General features: G+C 41.0%; 1 protein-coding gene across 1 annotated transcript in view; it reads left to right on the top strand.

Annotated features, from left to right (window-relative positions):
• The window catches only part of ZCCHC24 (zinc finger CCHC-type containing 24), a 98,622-nt gene that overhangs the window by 18,110 nt on the left and 60,071 nt on the right, over positions 1–20,441 (top strand). The window lies entirely within an intron of this gene.

The following is a 20,441-nucleotide window of genomic DNA, read 5'->3' as shown; positions in this document are numbered from 1 at the left end:
ATCACGGTGCTGATGGAAAAAATATGCTATTTCATTTGCCTAATAAGAATGACAAAATATATTAACTAAGCATATGATAAGTAGAATTGTTTTTTAAATTTAAAAATTGTCACCATGTAAGTTTCTCTGGCAGGCGTTCTGTAAAACACATTTCCAAGCAGCACACTCTGCAGTCACTTTGGCAGGGACACTTGATAAAAATATAACAAGTTACGTATGCTAAAGGAGAAGAAATTGTGACACTGGGTGAGGACTTTTGAATCAGTGTCACAGGAACACGAGTTCCAAGTCTATCTGTCTCGGAAAAGAGGTTTCCTGTCCTTGGCACATGTATCTCAGACTTTCAGACCTTTTTTTCTAAGGGCAAAACTGGCAATAGTTGTTTCCTCAGAAAAAAAAGGTATAAACCAGGGTGCACTAAAGCCACTCACCAGTCTGCAGGGTTTTTTTCCTGAGGCTCCAAGCCACAATGTGTGATTTTTCTCTGTCCTCTCAAGTTTCAGCTGGATGCAGGCACGTTGCTGGCTTCAGCTTTCACAACTCCCGACAATATTGTGTGTGGAGTTCCAAGGGAATTAAAGTGCTGCCAAGACTCTGGAAATACAGATGTGGACATTACTGGCATCCCCTTTGCTATGGCTTTAACCTCCTACCCTTCCTAATGTGGGACTTTTAGAACTGCAGAATTAATCTGCATACAATTAACAGCAGTTAATTTGCTGCTGAGGGTGGCAGGCACACAGGAGCCCAAACACAGGCAGAAAAGCATCAGCCATCAGGTCAGCATGAAATCAAGTCTAAAGTCAGATGAGTTTTAGCTGAGTGCATTCCTCCTGCTCTTAGGCATAGATTTGAGCTGTTTTCTTTGTGGACTTGAGCTGTATATCTTTCATTAACTCTAATGAAAGCTCTGGAATTAAATTACATTTGCAGTTTTGGGTGGGGCACCAAAAAGTATTTTTGCTTCACATAATTTCTATATACGTTGAGTAACCTGGGCTTTTTTAGGGGAAAAAAATATGAAATGTTCCTTGCTAGGAAATAAATATGTATTTTGGGCTCTATACCTCTGCACTCACCCTACTTGGCTTGATGTGTTCCAGCAAAATGGAGAGCTAGGAGCATCTAATAGCATGCAGTATTTAACAAGGGGCTTAGAACTACAACTCCTATAATGTGCAGCAGAAACTGAGTGCTGAGCTGTGGGAGATGTGTCAGGAACCAGATGAAGAATGCACCAAGTCCCCTGACAATCACTACGTGCAAGCTGCAGCTTGCACAGCCAGTCCCAAGTGGATGTGTCAGAGTTGGAGCAGAAATGCATTATTTATTTCCGAGGTATTTTTACAGTTTGAGGCATTAAAGAACTGTTAATAATAATTAAAAACATATGCACAGGAATCTAGGAGATGCAAGCAAATTAAGATTCCTGTAGGGAGATTAATTGGCTTAAATTGCACCTCCTATATACTTTTTTTTTTTAAGATTTCACTAGCAATGTCTTCAGTTTCTCTGTGAACCAGGATAAAGACTTCTTACAGTCTGCTTTCTGAGCTAGGGACTAATGGGTGAAGAAACACAGGACCAGGAGGCACTTTCTTGCTGATGGCACCCATCATCTGTAGTTACAGGCAGCCCTATCATACATATCATCCCTTTTGTGAACTCAAGTTTGAGTTGGGAAATATTTCTGTATTTTGCCCCAGCTACTGCTCATGTGAGAAGCTGCCCCAGCACTTCAGTCCTCTCCTAGTCAGAAATCTTCCCGTTTCCAGGATAAGTGTAACTCGTGGCCACTTTATAGGCATTTGTTCTCCTGCCAACATTGTCCTCTGCTGAAATAGCTCTTCTCCCTCCCTGGTGTTTATCTCAGGATGTATTAATAGCTTGCAGTCATCTCTCAGCATTCATTCTGAAGGTCTGACTGAGCCAGGTTTTCCCAACCTGCTCACAAAAAAAAAAAAAAAAAAGAAAAAGAGATGGGCTCCTCTCTGCTCCCCAGTCCTTCTCAGGGTGGTCCTCTTCTGCCTTTTGTCCCCTTGGGCACACAGAGAGGTGACATACCAGAGGAGATCATCACATCAGTGCCTCTTGCTGTGTGTGAGCAGCCCTGATAGATCAAAATTTAGAGTAATGTAAGGAGCAGCTGACATGAAATCAGTTCTGCTTTATAGGAGAGTTCTAACACAAAACATTTAATGCTCTAGTCAGCATCTAAACTGTCTTGAGAAAAAGCAGACTCAAGCATTCACAGAAAAACACTCTGGTTTTATCTAAATTTGGGGACAGATCTACAGGGGGGACCCTTGTGTGCACAAGATCTGCTCAAAACATAGAAAGCATTAAAGCAATGGCAGGCTCAGGCCTCTCTTAGAAAGACCCCAGTGGTTCCCACTGCTGGACACACATTGATTTGTTCATTTGAACATTAATAACACCACTCAATAGCTCACATGTTGATGCTTGTTATTTCCAGTGCTGTCAAAAATGAAAGTTTTTTTGCTAATCCTACCTAAAAAGGGCTTAGCCAAGCCCTTTATATAGCTTATATAAATATAAGCTATGCATACTTATATTTGGATAGAGAAAACAGATAAACTAATCTGATTTGGACAAAAATGCCTATCAGTAAACTATATGGTATTTTTATTTTCTTTTTATGTAACTTCCTAATAAGAAACAGATTTTGAAATGGGGGGGTTTATGGAGTTTTTTCTGCATAACAAAGAAATTGTGCAACAGCTCTAAGTCTTTATATCCTCTCTTAATTCTTTTTGTTATAAACAGTGTAAATGTTGATGGGAAATCATACTGATGAAAGTGTGTGTATCAGTTCAGATTGGTATCTTAAATGGTGATAATATTCTGAGTTAAATAATTACAAACAACAAAAAAAAAAAAAAACAGCTTTAGCATTTGAAAACCTCAGGTGTCTGCAGTTTGTCCAATATCCTATCCAATATTATCTCTTTGGGAATTGAAATGGAATTTAGCAAACTTTTATTACTTTGGCATCTGGTTTGTGTGATCTGTCATGATAAAGTGTGTTTTCTGTTTTAGCAACTACCAGAAATAAGAGCAACATTATGGCTGCAACTCAATATTTCCAGATTGCTAAAACTTCTATTGCAATTATTATATCTACAGAAGTTAAGGCACTTTTTTTTTTCTTTAGTGTCATCTTCACATCACACCTACATTGTCTGAACCAATGTTTGAGTTTCAGTGGCTTAGGTGAGAATATTTTAGTCATCCTTCTCTGATGTTCTTTCACATATAGATCTCTCATTGCCTTGAATCAGCTGAAAAATGTCTAGAGAATAAATGTTAAAAGCAGTGCTCTTACACATAATATAGTGGTGCTCTTAAATCATAGAATCATAGAATTGGCTGGGTTGGAAGGGACCTCAGAGATCATCGAGTCCAACCCTTGATCCACTACTGCTGCAGTTCCCAGCCCATGGCACTGAGTGCCACATCCAGGCTCTTTTGAAATATCTCCAGAGACAGAGAATCCACTACTTCCCTGGGCAGCCCATTCCAATGTCTGATCACCCTCTCCATAAAGAAATTCGTTCTAGTACCTAACTTAAACCTTCCCTGGCACAACTTGAGACCCTGCCCTCTTGTCTTGCTGAGAGTTGCCTGGGAAAAGAGCCCAACCCCCCCCTGGCTCCAACCTCCTTTCAGGGAGTTGTAGAGAGTGATGAGGTCTCCCCTGAGCCTCCTCTTCTCCAGCCTCAACACCCCCAGCTCCCTCAGCCTCTCCTCATAGGGTCTGTGCTCCAGTCCCTTCACCAGCCTGGTTGCCCTCCTTTGGACCTGCTCCAGCACCTCAATCTCCTTCCTGAACTGAGGGGCCCAGAACTGGACACAGGACTCGAGGTGTGGCCTCACCAGGGCTGATCAGTGCCATCAAATATCCCAAATAATTATCTTTAAATAGAAGTACCAACAGATGGACATGCAATAGGAGATATTCTAAGTCTCATTTTCCACTGCATTTTGAAATTTGTGGGTGAAACGTATGGCAAGATCCATATGAATGAGGCCAACAGTAGGAGTCTTCCCATTGCCAAGAGCACTCTTTGAAGCAGATCCTGTAAAACCCAAGTACCTTGAGAATATTTACTGAGGTCGATGGGAGCAGTGGGTAATTACTGGAGCTGCTTGGGTTTGCATGGATTTACTTCTGTGGTTTCATGCAGGATGTGGAAGAAATCAGTGTCAAGCTGAGGTTACTCCTTTTTTTTTTAGCCCTTAGCTTGGTTTGCCAGATCACCCTGCCCCAAAGCTGTCCCTCCCTCTGCTCAGATAGAGTGGATCTTTGGCAGCAAGCAGCTCTTTGGCTGCAAGTTTGCAGTGATTCTCATGCCTGAAGCATTAATTTCGTTTGTCTTCTGCCTTCTGGTTATGCAAAGAACTCAGATGTCTGCACTCCTCAAGGAGCCCACAGCTGGATTTCCTCCAGTGGCCACAATGAGCAAACTGCCATCTTTACAGAGATTTTACCTTTCTGGGTTTTGGCCTAGAGATCCTAATTTAAAAAAATAAAAATAAAAAATCAAAGACAAATGTACTGGAATTTACTTTTCAAGTGGAAGACTTGTAAACCTTAAAATCCACTCTGAAAAGAATAATTTTTGACAGTTGTTATTTTACAGTAGCCTTTTGGATATCAGGTGATGGCTTCTAAATAAAAACACCTTTTCTTCATTGAACTGAGTGAAATATCAATATTCTTACTCAGTTAATGGATGAGGGCTCAAGCTCTCCAGTCCCTAAGGAACCTGAAACCCTGTATGGCTCAGTTTTGCAGGCTCCAACATAGTTTTTGATTGAGGTATTCTTGCTGTGATTTTATGTGGTGCTGTGGGTATCTCTTGTTTTTCAGTTCTGTAGAGACTTTCAGTCTTAGAGAGTTACAAGAGGCCCAACTGTGCAGTCCCTGATGAAGCAGTATTTGAATCACTAAAATTAGGATTCCTCTTACAGAAAAAAAGATTAAAATATGGGACATAGAATAAAATAAAACAATGGTTAAATTCATCCCTGATTTTAACAAGACCATTACCCAAAGAGAACCTGTACACCTGCATTACAAGGAGGAAAAAGCTGCTAATTTATAGATACTTGTTTTCAAACTGCTGAAATCAGATCTCTAGATACCCAGCCCCTCAGCTATCTTTAAAATACATGTTGATACATTAACTTGCTTTGTATACTGCATATGTCTTCACCCAAATATATCTCTCCCAAGACACTGTACATTTGAGGTGTTCATTCTGTAAATACCTACACTTACACAAAACTTCCACCTCATGACATATTGGACCAATTTGAGGCTCTCAAGTGTCTTGTTTATACACAACATGCTACTTTCATTTATTCTTTTTTTTTTTTTTTCACTCAGAACCTGCATAAAATTATTTTAGATGATTTAGACTTGGCCAAGATCTTTTAAATTACTTTTTCACCACATGCAGCCAACTTTGACAACTCTGTGATATCAAATATCAACACAATTTATTGCAGGGCTGTGTTTTTGGGTTTTTTTCCTCATAGACTTGAACTTAGCCCTGCCAAGATTTCTTAGAGTTCCTGAGTTTAGCTGGATATAGATCTTTGATAATTTCTACTTTTCTTCTGAAGACTTACAGATATATTCCAACAGAAGTATGGTGGGCTGTAGTTTTTGTCACTGACGTTTTACCTCTGGAAATGTAAGCTTTTTAAGAGTCAGAAAATACTCATTTCTTTCTGGTGTGGAAATTCAGAGTAAGCTGTGCATGTCATGGCTTTAAACCATTTATCAGAGAGACAAAGAACTCAGCTGTCTGTGAGCAGAGGGGACCCAAACAGCCTTGCTTTAACAACATGCTCCTGAAATACTAGTTTTAAAACTGGGTATAATGTGTGGCATTTATGGCCAGTTGTTGGTAAACTGGGTACTTGGAAAGAAGATACTGAACCCTCACAAACCAGAACATGAAAAAAAAAATAAATATAATGATTTGTGAAAGACTGGAGAGAAAAGAAATTACTTTGTGATCTCTGCAACAGGATTTCTGTTGCAAGACTGAAGAACCAGTGTGGTTTGGCCCCACAAAAAGCCAAGAGTAAGTTGCAAATATGCAGAACATGAAGGGCACAGTTTGTTTTCTAGATCCACAGCTACTGGGTCCCCAGGACTGGACTTCCATTAAAATGCTCTTCCTGACTGTGAGTGTCTGGGAAGGCTCTTGGAAGACTTTCAGAACACTACAGCTAAACACACATCAGTGTTTTCACATGGGATCCTGAGCAGGAACAAGTGAGAGAACATCTCAAAGCATCTCCCAGACTTTCTACTATTGTGTATCTTTATACTAACAATACAACTCATTAGCTTAAGGGTGCATAATTTGTATTTAAAACTCATGCATCACAGCCAAACCCTGGGCAAGTGACTGGGAGGCTTTTATAAACTCCTTTGAAGTAGACTGAATATTGCATTGGTCTAAATCTGAACTCTGTTTACCAACAATTTGGTATTTGCTTAGTTTGCATTAAAACTTCTGATAAAACAGAATGAAGTGCTGAGCTTGGAAATGAATACTGCCAGCATTCCTCTTGAGACAGAAAGCAGGGGCTCTTTCCAGCCCTCCACAAGCTGATTTATAGATAAGGTAGAGAGACAACTACCAGGTCAAAACCCACACTGGTTTATCAGCTCATTTGCACTGATAAGAAAGGAGTAATGGAAGGTTAAGGGAATTGTGGTTTATCACTTCTTAAGAGTATTTTGGCTTAGTGTGAAATATAGGTTGTGGAATTTCCATCCATACTTGGAAGCATCCAATATCTGACTGGACAAAGCCCTAGGAAAAAATGATCTGGACTCAATATGGGTCCTGCTTTGAGCAGGAGGTTGGACTTGGGGATCTCCTGAGGTGTCTTTCAAACTTAATGATTCTGTGATTCTGTGCCAATTCTCTCCATTTTCAGGCTCTGCAATAAGAGCTCACTGGTTTACTTCAAGATCTTTGTATCTCCTAATTCTAATGTCTACCACAAAGCTTGCTGTGCTTTTAAATAAAATACTCCTGCAAAATACAATACTGCAGAAGATACAAGTTGAACCAAAGAGGTGTTTATTACAAGAGAAAATAGAGAAAAAATAGACCCTAAAGCTTGGAAATAACACCTGTCAAAACATTCATGTCCACAGACACTTTCAGCAAAAATGTAGCTTTTTGAAATGTATGTTTAGAAAGTCAGTCAAATAACTTCTATTTTCCAAATGAATTATCTGTAGGAAAACCTCTGTCTCACAAATTATTCAGCTGAAAAAGCAGAAGGTTGAAGCAGACATCTGGAGAGGAGGGATCATTCCTTGCTTTGTTATGTTTCCTAAGTTTGATGCACTCCAAGGAACGTTTAGATTTTCAGGCATCATTTCCCAGCATCTCTAAAGTGAAAATGGATTTTCTGAGGATCCCCGTGCCCAGTTCAAGGAATCCTACAAGCTCTGAGGGGAGGCTGGGATGGTGTCAGATAAATGGGGCACACTCCAGCTGTTGAGGAAACCCTGGTAGGGGAGTGACTGCCTTGTCTCCCCCTCCCTTTTCCTTTTAACTGAGTGTACAGAGGAGGGAGCTGGCAAACAGAGAGCCAGAGCAGTGAAAAACAACAGCAAATCATTAAGAGTTTTTACTTCTGGCAGCTGCAGCTCAGCTTCTCCTTGTTTTTCTGGTTGTCCCGGGACAGCCTGGAGGTTGTGAGGACACAATTCCTACCCAAGGGGCCCCTCTCTTATTTTCCTGCTGTCAGGATGTACCACTCAGTCCTGCCTTTTCCTCCTGGTACTCCCCTCAAGAAATGAAGATAGGAAATGGAAATTAATCCCTCTTCCATTTCCCTGCTACAGCCCAAGTATTGGAGCTGTTCTGCTATAGCTGCCTTATGTCAATGAGTGTAAAATGTATTTTCACATGGCCCCTTTTATAGCTATAAAAAGGTCTGCTATGGTAATTAATGCTTATCTGTGCCTCGTGGGATTTTGTATAACCTCCAGACAGGCTGAGCAAGCTAGATCAGAAGCAGGAGAGAAACCAGGACTGTATGAATCAGGAACACAAGTCCTGGTGCTGTGCTGATGCTGTCAGCCTCTCAGACATCAAGTTTTGGTGGCACGATGCAATCTGATTAAATAGTCCAGGTGATGCTTTTTGGAGCAGCATTCCCCACAGAGCACAGCACTTAAAATCAGCTTAAAATCAACTTCAAATCTGGTGGCTACAAAGGGATACCTGTGGGCTAACATTGGTTTAGAAGTTATCTACCTACTGAAGAGTAAACCATTGATCTTGGAAGTGAGACTGAAATTCCAGGGCTTGTTCAGTATTCATTCTGTAATCCTCCAGAGGTTCTCCTTGTGTCATAGAATCATAGAATCATAGAATTAGCCGGGTTGGAAGGGACCTCAGAGATCATCTAGTCCAACCCTTGACCCACCGGAGCAGTTGCTAGACCATGGCACTGAGTGCCACATCCAGTCTTTTTTTAAATGTCTCCAGGGACGGAGAATCTACCACCTCACCGGGCAGTCCATTCCATAGCCTAATCACCCTCTCCGTGAAGAAATTCTTTCTAATATCTAACCTAAACCTCCCCTGGCACAACTTAAGACTGTGTCCTCTTGTCGTGTTGAAGGTCGTCTGTGAAAAGAGTCCAGTTCCCACCTCGCTACAGCCTCCTTTCAGGTAGTTGTAGACAGCAATGAGGTCTCCCCTGAGCCTCCTCTTCTTCAGGCTGAACAGCTCCAGCTCTCTCAGCCTCTCCTCATAGGGCCTGTGCTCGAGTCCCTTCACCAGCCTGGTTGCCCTCCTTTGGACCTGTTCCAGGACCTCTACATCCTTCTTAAACTGAGGGGCCCAGAACTGGACACAGGACTCGAGGTGTGGCCTAACCAGCGCTGAGTACAGGGGAAGAATCACCTCCCTGGACCTGCTGGTGACGCTGTTTCTGATACAGGCCAGGATGCCATTGGCCTTCTTGGCCACCTGTAGAGCAGCTCTCCAATCACTTTTCCCTCCTGGAAGGAGCCACACAGCAAAATCCTCAGCCTTCCATGAATGGTATTTTTGAGCAAATGGCATAAAAAGTGACTGCAGATCTGTAAGTTTGCTGAAACAGCAGAATTTGAAGGCCTGGGAGCCAAGTTATGCTCTTTTTTTTTTTTGCAAATTCAAGTGAAAGCAGAATATATATTTATTTTGAATTTGGTTGGTCTTTTTTTTCCACAGAAGGTAATTCCTAATACTTCCAATATTATAAGAAACTGTTGCTACCCTTAAATTAGAACCATTAGGCAACCACTTTTTCGTTGTTTTGTTCTTCCCTGTTTAGATTCTGGAAATGTTACCTCTACCTCCATTCTACATCCAGAAATTAAATCTATTTAAGTTGTACAGGTGTCTAATGTGACTTGCAGAAACCTAGTAATTTCCAGTCTATATTCCAGTCTAACTAACCCTAACAGGCTGAGTGACCACACAGAAAAGAAAGAAAAGAAAAAAAGGTTATTAAAGGAGGAAATTTAAAAAAAAAAAATTAGGGTTAGACTAGAACAGCTGAGAACAGAACTTCAGGTCACAGTCAGGTCCTGTTTTAACTCCTAGGTTATTTTTCTGCATCATCACACCCAAACCAATACTAAATAGATCAAATTTCTAATTTCCTTGAAATAGCAAAAAAGTCATGGTCAGATTTGTGATAATTTTAGTAGAAACTTTGTTCTGTAACAATTTGTGTTTCACACTGGAAAGTACCTGTCTTGTTACTGGTAGAAGGCTGTTATTTAGGGAAACATTTCTCAAGTTTGTAGAAGCTTAGTTTTTTCTTAAAACAACCTTTTTCTTTCAGATTTCCTCCATTTTTTTTGTAGTCATTAGGGAAAACAAGGAATAAGCCTCTTTTACTTCAAAGTCCAGTCAGTGCCAAGTTATTAGCTAAGGCAATAAGACCATAGACAGGCACTTAAGCTGAAACATTTGGGGATTTTAGCAGCAAGAGCAGACATTTTGGAAAGGCCATCATCTTGGTTACCAGTTCATCCTCAGATTTCTTCTGATTTTCCACCATATTTTTCTGCTCTTTGTTTCTAACTCACTGTTTGACTCTGCAGACACATGGACAGGAGGACAGCAGCACCTTTGGAGATCCCCTGTGTTGCTGAGCCCTGTAAATAACCAGCATTTTGCTAGGAAAAGCCATGATTTAACTACATGTAGATGTGGTCTCAAGCTGTAATTTTGGGGGATTAACTTCAGAGTGACTGAACCTTTCCCAGGTTCAAAGGTTTCGTGTACAAAATGCTGGTTTCAAGTCCATTTCTAATTTTAACCCACTCTGCAGGTGTGCAGCAGCACAGACAAATCAAAACTTCCACCTGAGCCTGGGTCCCAACACCACCTGGCAGGCAGGGACACCCAACCCAACACTGCCCCATGGGTCCTAGGTGGATGAGGACAGGAGAACCTCAGAAGGCTTCACAAGAGCAGAGATGGTTTTATAAAAAAGCAGGTTAGCCTCACTCCTAAATGCCTGATTTACAGGAAATTAGGAGAGGAAAAAAGTAGGGGAGAGAAAGGAAAAGAAATGGCAAACAAGGAGGCTTTCCCAGAAGACTGAAGCAGATTCATCATCAAGCTAGAAAGGGCAGATTTGGTTTAAAGTTTTAAAAAACAAAACTTAATAAGAGTCCTTCCAGCCCTGCATTTTGTATCACTCAATGCAAGTTAGGGCTCTACAATTTAAAAAAAAAAAATCTTGTCATTCCTGATTATGAAGTTTAAAAGATTAGAGCTAAATGATAAAACTGCAATACTGTCTTCATAATTGTTACCAAGAATCATGAAAAATTCTGCCTGTAAAGTCAAGGATTCTGGGTCAGATTCTCTGTACCCTTTACCTGAGGACAAACCACCACCAAAACAGTCACACTGATTTTTGTGCTGCACTTCCACTTGCTGGAGTGTTCTCAAAATATAAGAAAGCAAAAAACCAAGCCCAGGAATCTTCAGATTTCCTTGGAAATTAGTTACATAAATTGAGGGGTTCATTCCAGTCCTGAGCTTGTTCTATGGCTGTGGCAGGTGAAATACATATTCACCTGCCAGATACATCTATAACTTTATCATGATAGGTGATATCCATAGCTGCTGAGACAGCATGGTACACATATATAAGTACATATATAAAACATACTCCATGCTACAGAGCACCCTTGCAATTTTTTGAATTAGTGACTGAAAGTTTCTATCAGCTTTCTGCCCATCTAACTATTTTATACAGCTGTATCTCTCCTACATGGTGTAATGTGAACAGCAAATGCATGGGCTGAAGCTCTGAGCAGGGTCCTGTTTCAGTGAGGAATAAACTTTTCTTGATTGTGAAGGTCTGACTTTTCTACACTGGACTTTTCTTTTTCATCCATAATCATTTTGCCCTCTCAGCTTTCCACTATTTTGCAGTTTTCTTTGACTCCTTATCCTAGACACATCTGACCACCTAGAACCTGAGCACAAGTAAATCCCTTTTCCTCTGAATGACCCAGTCACAAATAAGACTTTGGAGTCCTGCTCATCCCTGTTCAGTGCTCTCAGAAGAAGGGGATCTGATGGCACTGGGGAAGGATAATTTGGGTTGTAAAGATGGGTTTTGCATGCCTGTAACCATCAGCATTTGCAAATAAGATGTCAACCCAGAGGTGGTTTGCTTAGCACCATCTATGGGGCTTACTGACAGATGCTTGTATTTCTATTTCTGTGGGTCAGTAATGGAAACTGTGGCAATTAATAACAGTCTGGCTTTTAGGCAGTCTTGTTAAACTTAAAAAAATATACATCTCTCTTGCTGGTATCATTTACAGAAGTCTCTTGAGCAGCTCTTGTGAAGCTATGGTTGGTTTGGGATACATTATTTCCTTGCTTATTATACTGAATCTATTTAAATAAGAGGGCAGGAAAAACTTAGCATAAACCTGAAAAGTTTTGGTATTAATGGGAAACTATTGGAAAGGGTTTTTTTTTTTTTTTTTTTAAATAATGTTGCCATATTTAAGTAAAGAATGCCCCATTCTCCTTTGTAGCTGCTTGAGGCACAGTATATCCAATATTAACATTAAGTCTGTGCACCTAGGAAGGGCTGTACCCTTTATGCTGTGCACACTCCATGACACATTTTATGTTTGTTTGCAAAGTCGGAGAGGAGAACCAGGCATTTTATGTGTTGTTTTTTCTTTAGTATAGCATAATTTTTAACTCTCATCTGCTTTCTTCTGAGGGCCCATTCCTGATTCAGCACGCATGAGCCTGCTAATGAAATCCAGATGTCAGACAAAAAAAACCCAATAACCTCTCCCACCCATCTGGTGGATCAGGTTTCTCAGAGATTGGAAAAAAAAGTATCAGGAGAGATTCCTAGAATGTCTGAAACTTTAGATTTCAGTGTGTTTTCAGAGAGCAGGGGGCAGCAGGGGGGTGCTTTGGAGGTAAAATTGATAGCAAGGCAAGATTCTTGGTGGCAAAGTGAGCAGAAACTGAGTGGTTGTGTTATCAGTATATTCCTAATTCAGTGCTGTTACTAAAAAGTTACACTGAGCATCACAAACAGCAGTTCTGAGTCAGAAATTTAAAAAAAAAAAAAAAACAAGAAAGAAAACAAAAGGAATGTAAAAATTTGTCTTATTCTTTGGCTTTGCTGTTTCAGGGTGCCAGTGCCTCCAGAGACTCAAAAACATGGGATGAGGAATTATAAGATCAGGCCCCTCTTTTCTTTGGAGGTTTTTTTACAAACTCTGAGAGCTGTGACTCTGGGTTTCCTCTTTCAACCCCCACCTTAAACCTAACCCTAGTCCTCGGCTGAGCTGTTCACACAGTGCCCAAACCCTTTCCAAGACCAAGACCTCAGGGGACACATTTTTCACAGCCCTGAGCTTCTTTGGCAGCCTCTTTCCAGCCCAAATCCAGCTGTAGCTTTAGGCTTTCACTTGACCTTAACCCTGACCATAAACCTAAACTTCAGACAGAGCAATCCAGCCCTTCCTAAAACTGAAGGTTTGTATCTTTCCTTTCTCTCTACTGTTTTTAGTTTCTGAAATGTATTACACCCTAAGTCTGAGAAGAAGAGGTCAGAAATATCTGTACCACAAGTCTCCGGCCAAATAGTCAACTAGAAAAAAAAAATACTTTTCTTTTTTGAGAAAATACTAAGTAAAAATCAATTTTCCTTGAGCTTTTTATGTGAGCAGTCCAAAGAATTTTCAGACAAGTGAATAATTGAAATAAAAGTGGTGTCTTCAGCCCTTCCAGTAACATAAGAGCACATCAGGGTTTGCTTTGATTCCAAGAGGCATGTTTCCATAGGCACAGATTGTGCTGCACTGGGAACTTCCCTCATTTCAACTCTATTTGACTTAAGCCACAAAGTTGCTTTTATGTTACTTTTGTGTCTACATTTCCACAGCCAGGCTCCTCTAGATTGGCAAGATAAAGTTTGGTGGGTTGCTTTGCCAACTCTTTTGGGACAGGAGGCTTTTTCTTGTAGACAGGCACTTCCCTGAGCAGTGGATGTTGGGCTGATGGCCTCACTGGGAAGGAAAACTTCCTCTCAGTCTCTCTGTTCCTTTCACTTCTTTTCTGATCTAAAATTTAGCATCTCAAGGGTGTTTTCTTGCTGTTGGTTTTCTTAGTTTCTTCCCATGGTCAGTCTTGTGCATGTGATTTGGTGTCCCTGGTTAGTAACTGCATTAAACACCAGAAAAATAAGGTACCTTTCCCTTGGAATGGGAGAAAGTTCCTGGTGAGCTTTGGTTCCTGTAGGGCATGTCCCATCTTCTCAGCTCAGTGTATAACCCAGGAAAGGTCTCCTTTGCCTACAGACCAGAGCTGCTCTGCTTGAAGGAGTTTCCATGGTGCCAGGGAGCAGAGCACTTGGCACAAGTCTCCTTCTCTCAGCACCTCTCCAGGATTTATCTAAGCATGGTGCTTGCAGACATGGGCAAGTTCTGCCTCAGCTCTGGGCCACCTGGCCCAGACTACTTTTGATACAAAAGTCCTCTAACCTTACTTATTAGAGATGTAATGACTGAGATGTAATATACAGAATTCTGTAGATTTTTCTGTAGGTTTTCAACAGCCAGAGCTGCACACCTGGGGATGTTGCAGTGGTTTCCTTGGAGGACTGTGGCTATACCTGTTATGATGGAGAGAAATCTCCAAGCATTAGGAAATGGCAGAATTCCTCGTGGTTGCTGCTGAGCATCTGCACAGACTCCAGGAGCTCAGACTGACCAGAGCTACTGGGCATCTGTGCCTCCTCCAAAGGGAACTTCTCTAGCTACAGGCACTTGAAAGTACTTGTTCATTACTATGGATTTGACCCAGGTTATCAAGCAGTTCATTAGTCATGAGCTGGCCTTATCTGAGCCCTGGTTCACACTGGTGATTCCTTGGGATGATGGATGGTTGGAGCTGTGTTGTTTTAACCAGTTCATCTGGTGCTTCTACACAGGGGTTGAACAGGAGCAATGAGCACAGAAACCACACTGAGGATCAGTGGCTCTTGGAGAGGGCAGACTGAGTGATCCTTTCCATGAAGGATGCAAACCACCTCACTGCAATCCCTTGGACCTTGCCCTTCTTTCCCAGGAGGAAAAGCAGCACTTTATGAAATTATTTCTCTTCATCAACATTTCATGTCCTGTCTTTTCTCTCAACCCTATGGCCTTCTCTCTCACAAGCCCCTAATACATTTGATGGCTGATATGGGCCCAAAGCAGAAGCTGGGAGAGATAAGAGGGAGGGAAGTGTGAGAAGTGAGGAGACAGCTGTTGCCTGAAGACTGCCAGCTTTTGAAAAATAAGCAGAGAGGGCACTGTGCAGCATCACCCTGAGGTTAGTTAAATAAGAACTCAGTCTACCTCCCATCTGTCTGTGGGAAAGACCTGCTTGTTTTGGTAGGAGCTGGAGACAGACCTAAACACTTTGGATGGTTCAGTCTTCAGAAACAGGGCTGTCTTGCTCCAGCAGAATTATTGGAGCACATACAGGGAGCCTGACCCTGCTGACCCCACCTTCTGCATCCTGTCATACCTCCACTTTATCTCACCTCCATTCTTGGGATTCTTTTCCAATCAATTCTCCTCCTTATCCAGTGCTAACGTTAAACCCCTCATTCCTTTTCTAGAGTATCAATAGTTTTGACCCATTTAGTCTCCTTTCCAAGGTACCTCCCAATTATGTAGGAGAATTAAGGCTGAAGAATGGGTATATGCCACATCTAAACTAATGTGGGGACTGGAATCCGTGGCTCTTGTATTCCCAGAATACAGCTCCCAGAGGCACAAGCCTTATCTACCTTTTACAAGATCAGCCTTTTTCCCTCTCTTTTTCTATTTTAATCTCCAATATTTGCCATTTCATTCATCACTGTCATTTTATGTATCACTCCAGAAAGCCTGTTGTTTATTTGCTCAGCACATCTTGCAAGTTAAGGCACAGTGGTTTCATCTCTGGATATCTTTAGCACACCTTGGATGGTTATGTTACAGCAAAGAACAGAGCCAAAGTGCAGTGAGCACCAAGAGTTAAATTTACAGAATCAGAACTATGGAAAAACAACCTGAAAGGCTTGAAAAAGCCCACAGTAGGTTTTCATAGGACTCCATAAGTCAGATTGTCAGACAGCAGTTTAATATCCAGCAGTAAATATTCATTGTCTTTTGGTAAAATTGATGTATTCCATATTGCTTCTTAAAAAAAAACCCCAAACAATTCCTGATTCCATCTCACTTGAGTTCTAGCCAAGATAACTGAGTTTGAACACTCTAAGAGGTACCATACTGCACCTCTCCAGAAGACAAAGCTTTTTGGAGCTGATTTTCTTTTAAGCCCTGCCTGACTTTTCTGTTGGAGTAAATTCCACAGACTGAGCAGATAAACATCCCACAGAACAGATGTTTCACGTGCAGCTGAGCCTTTTCTGCTGCTGTAGCCTCATTTCACAGGGGCAGAACCAGACAACTGTCCTACAGAACACAGTATAGGACGTGAGTATCTTTTTATTTATCTTACATCTGGGGAAAAGGATTTAGGTTTGGGGCCTAACTATGGCTGGTTGCTAAACTCTTGTGATATTGTTCCTTTAAAGCAAAATAGCTAATATTGATTTTCCAGAAATATTCTACCAGGAAAAGCATTTGCTCAAATTTTTGGGAAGGTAGTTGAAGACAATTCACTAAAAATCTTAGATATTTAAAGAATTATCTGCCATGCACTCAGTCCTCTTCTGATTTTAGTCTCATGTCCATTTCCAGTCCTAAAGAAATAGGGTCTTCAGCACATCTTCTTGTCAGAGAATTGATGGAAAGAACTCAGATTGCACAATGGGGATGTTCATCTCGAGTCAGAAGACAAGGCAACTGCTGGCCATTTATTGTACCTTGCACTTTCCTACACCTTTCCATGAAAAGCCAACATTTTTCATGCTGTACAATGCCCTTCATTAGAAAGCTGCCTCCTTCTTTCTGCTCCAAGGCTGGAGATGGGAGTTTTGAATGCCTGCATCTCAGCAGAGATGGAGACCCTTGTGAGAGAGGTACCAGCAGTGCTGCAGAGCTGGCCTGCTCTGGATGCCTGCCCTCTTCCAAGCATTTTCCTTTCCACTTAGGCCCTTGGAAGTAATAAACTTTCCACTTGTTTTTGCACAGCTGACCTAATTGCTCAGAGAATTGAAGTGCACTGGTTTATTGTTGTTTTTTTTTTTCTTTTTAATGACGAGTCTTGATTAAACCCCAAACCACAAGACACAGCACACGAGATCATCAGAGATGATGCAAAAAATCAACTTTTTAAGAGCATGACACTGGAAACTCAAGTTCAGCTGATGAAAAGCAGTGGTCTGAGGTCATTTCAGAACCACTCTCATGAGAAGAGCAACTTACCCAATGATTGAGATCACTCTATCAGTTATCTGACCTCTTCATTCTTCACCACACCCCAAACACTGTCCTCTGCTGACTTCATTAGTCCTTATTTACATTCATTCCTCTTTTTCTGGCTACAATTCAATGTCATATTAGAGAAATGAAACAAAACAAAGGTCTTTGTTTAGGATCCGTGTGGTAATAATGATGGATTTTTATTTTCAGATTCAGTTCAGCCCCAAGTGCTTTTTCATAGTGTGAAAAGCACCTCAGGACAAGGAATTCAACTCTGGGGAGGATTTATGGGATGGGGAATTTGTGGAATTGCCATCACTATGAGTGAGAGTCAAAGCTGTTCTTGTGTTTTTCCAAATTATAAAATCCTTTCTGATTTTGACTCATTGGCTTTGACCCTCATTTATATGATTATTTGAATTAGTGTAACTAAATTTCTGCTTATGGTCATTTGTCCTAAAGGAATAGGATGTAGTCACAAGCAGGTAATATAATGTCCTAAAGGTTTAAGTATGGAGACTAACAAATAAAAATGCTGGGAAACCTCTATAAAAAGGATTCTAGATGAAAAACACTTCAAAGCTGCATTTGGTGAAAAGTCATGGGATTTTTACTCTCTGATGAAAACCAAAAAAAGACATAACACAGCAATAAAACAACATAGTTTCTGTTTTATCAAACTAATGAACCATTAAGAAATCAACTGCAATTTTCTGACTGGTTTTTTTTTTATATTCAGATCATTTTGGAGCAAACTTATTTCACTGGCTTTTCTGATTACCCAATGATGTTTGAATTTGTGATGTTAGTCATTTTGCTATTCTGGCACTGGTCTCTCTGAAGTCTTTTTTTCTCCCCTCCCATTTGCTTCTTACACTTTCAATCAAACTTTGTGGGCTTACATGAAGACAAAGATCTCATTTTTAAATGCTACAAATCAATCCTGAGCACCTTCTACACCCATACATACACATCACCACTCAAACCAACAGTTTCTAAATGCCAACTAAATTGTTGTCACTGTTCTAATTTCTCTCTCACTATTAAATCAAGCCAACCATGATTTCCCTTTCAACTTTGTCTTTTCAAGAGCTGGGGCTTAAGCTAGTCCAAACATACAGGAGCTAAGGACCAAAAAGGAGTAATAAGCAGTTACACTAAATATCCATAGCTTTGGCACTTGTAATTTTGGTCAGGGAGTTGTATCATGGTGTTAATTCCTTCTAGAACCACTTATGAGAGTATTTTTGCCTTTATTTCCCCTTCAGCTGTAACTAAACCAGTTTCACTTTGGAAAAGGCTACTTCAGAAGCAAAAGTTAAACATGAAGCAAATACACCAGTGTTCTGCCAAAGTTAGAGGGAAAGCAAAGAGTCTGATGGACTTCAGGGCTGGAACAAACCAATTACAGGCTACAAATGTGCATTTGAACAGCAGTCTGGGTAAATGCTGCTTTCTCTACCCTTTTGGTCCTAGAACTTTGCCTCACTTCTCATTCAACCTTACAGTCTTGCTTTAGTCCATGTAGAAAAATGTTGTCTTGGAGTTTTCATCTACTTTACCACGTGTCTGATCCTCACAATCTTTCCTCTTTAGAAGACACTCTCCACCACCATCATCACCAACAGTGAGGGAATGCCTTAACAGAACAGTGCAGCATGCACTTGTGGGTTATTCTCTGGAGTGGCACTAAAGGTACCAGCCTTAAGATGCAAAAAATTCCAGCCTAGAGATGCTGCTTAGTGCCAAAGTACATCATTTCCCCATCCACTTCTCATTCAACCTTACAACCTTGCTTTAGTCCATGTAGAAAAATGTTGTCTTGGAGTTTTCATCTCCTTTACCACGTGTCTGATCCTCACAATCTTTCCTCTTTAGAAGATGCTCTCCACCACCATCATCACCAACAGTGAGGGAATGCCTGGGGTTCTGAGCATGCACTTGTGGGTTATTCTCTGGAGTGGCACTAAAGGTACCAGCCTCAAGATGCAAAAAATTCCAGCCTAGAGATGCTGCTCAGTGCCAAAGTACATCATTTCCCCATCCACCTCTGTCATTCACCTTTTGGGTAGCATATGACAAGTTCATAGCCAGTTCCTTCCATCTTGCTGGAAAGTGAGCAGGGTACTTTAACAATTGATGAAACACACAGTAATCCCTTTTTCTGTCCTGCACTCTACTTTTACATCTTAGCAATGCCATGCAGAGGATCTGTAACAAAGCAGCAGTATTCTTGCTTGCTTTAAAAAGCTGTTTCTTACCAAAACCTCAGCCTCCTGGAATTTACCAAACTGCAAGAGCAGTTGCAAGATACATCATGGAAAGTTGGGTACAACAAACATCTCTTTTTATAATTTTCTGTTCCTACTGGGTTCTTCTGTCCTCAAGGAAGTTGTGTGTTTTCCTGAGTTATGTCTTTTCCTGAGTCCACATTGATCTGGGCACGCATGCTCAGTTTGTGTGGAGCCCTAATTGCAAACATGAGCAAACATGACCTCCTGCAAACATCAGCAATTGACAGATCTTACATTTCCTGGAAGGAGGAGCCAAACGAACAAGATGATGGAGGAGGGAAGACAAGAGCAAAAAGAATCCAAAGTAAGTACCTTGCCTGTATGGAGAGATGTCTATATATTTATTTCTAGTGGAACTTCTTAATAACTTCTTAATAACTTCCTCTGGGGGAGGAGGTGGAAGAAGCTTCTGTTGTGCTCCCCTGCTAGGAACCCTTTGAAAAGCTGCACTGAGAGCTTTCACTTTTGGTGCTAAATGGGTTTCTCAGCCATCTTGCTAAAGCAGCAGCTCTCTGCATTCCCTCTGGCAAGCAGTCCTCTGTGTGTGGCATTTTGATTTCTTGTTAGTAGAAGTAGAGCACTGAGACTTTAGAGTTAGCAATGAGTTGGTGGGGTTTAAAAGCAGCCACTGATCCTCTTATATCATTGATCCTGCATCATATTGGGTCTTACACGTCCAGATCCCTGCATGGCATGTTCTCAGGCTTTGTTCTTGTGAATTTCCCCAAAACTCATACATGGACCAAGGAACTATGGATCTAGAGGCAAGAATCTCAGTATTATTTTCATTGACTGCATGAGTGAAGTTTTCCTCCTTTTAATCTTTGTGCACTGCTACATTATGCAGAATAGCAGCATTTGGCAAACCTGGAGCTCAAATCCAACTGATTTCTATTTAATCAGTGTTATTCTTACATTGCCACAAGGAACTAAAATAAAAAGGAAGATCACACCCTGCTTGCCTGCCTCAAAATACATATTACCTGTTTTGTTGCTTGTGCTCTTCCTGTAAGGTGTATAACCCCCAGGAACTTATAAATGTGTCTTTAGTACAAATCTGGTGTGATTCTAACCAGTAGGATCAGGATCTGACATAGCTCAAGTAAACACAAACTTTAGTGGCTGCAGGACATCTGACTTCAGCTTCCAAACCTTACAGCCCA

The sequence above is a fragment of the Calypte anna genome, chromosome 6 (genome assembly GCF_003957555.1).
Source record: "Calypte anna isolate BGI_N300 chromosome 6, bCalAnn1_v1.p, whole genome shotgun sequence".
Lineage (NCBI taxonomy): Eukaryota > Metazoa > Chordata > Aves > Apodiformes > Trochilidae > Calypte > Calypte anna.
The sequence above is the reverse complement of the archived record's forward strand: the minus strand, read 5'-3'. Positions and strand labels throughout refer to the sequence as shown.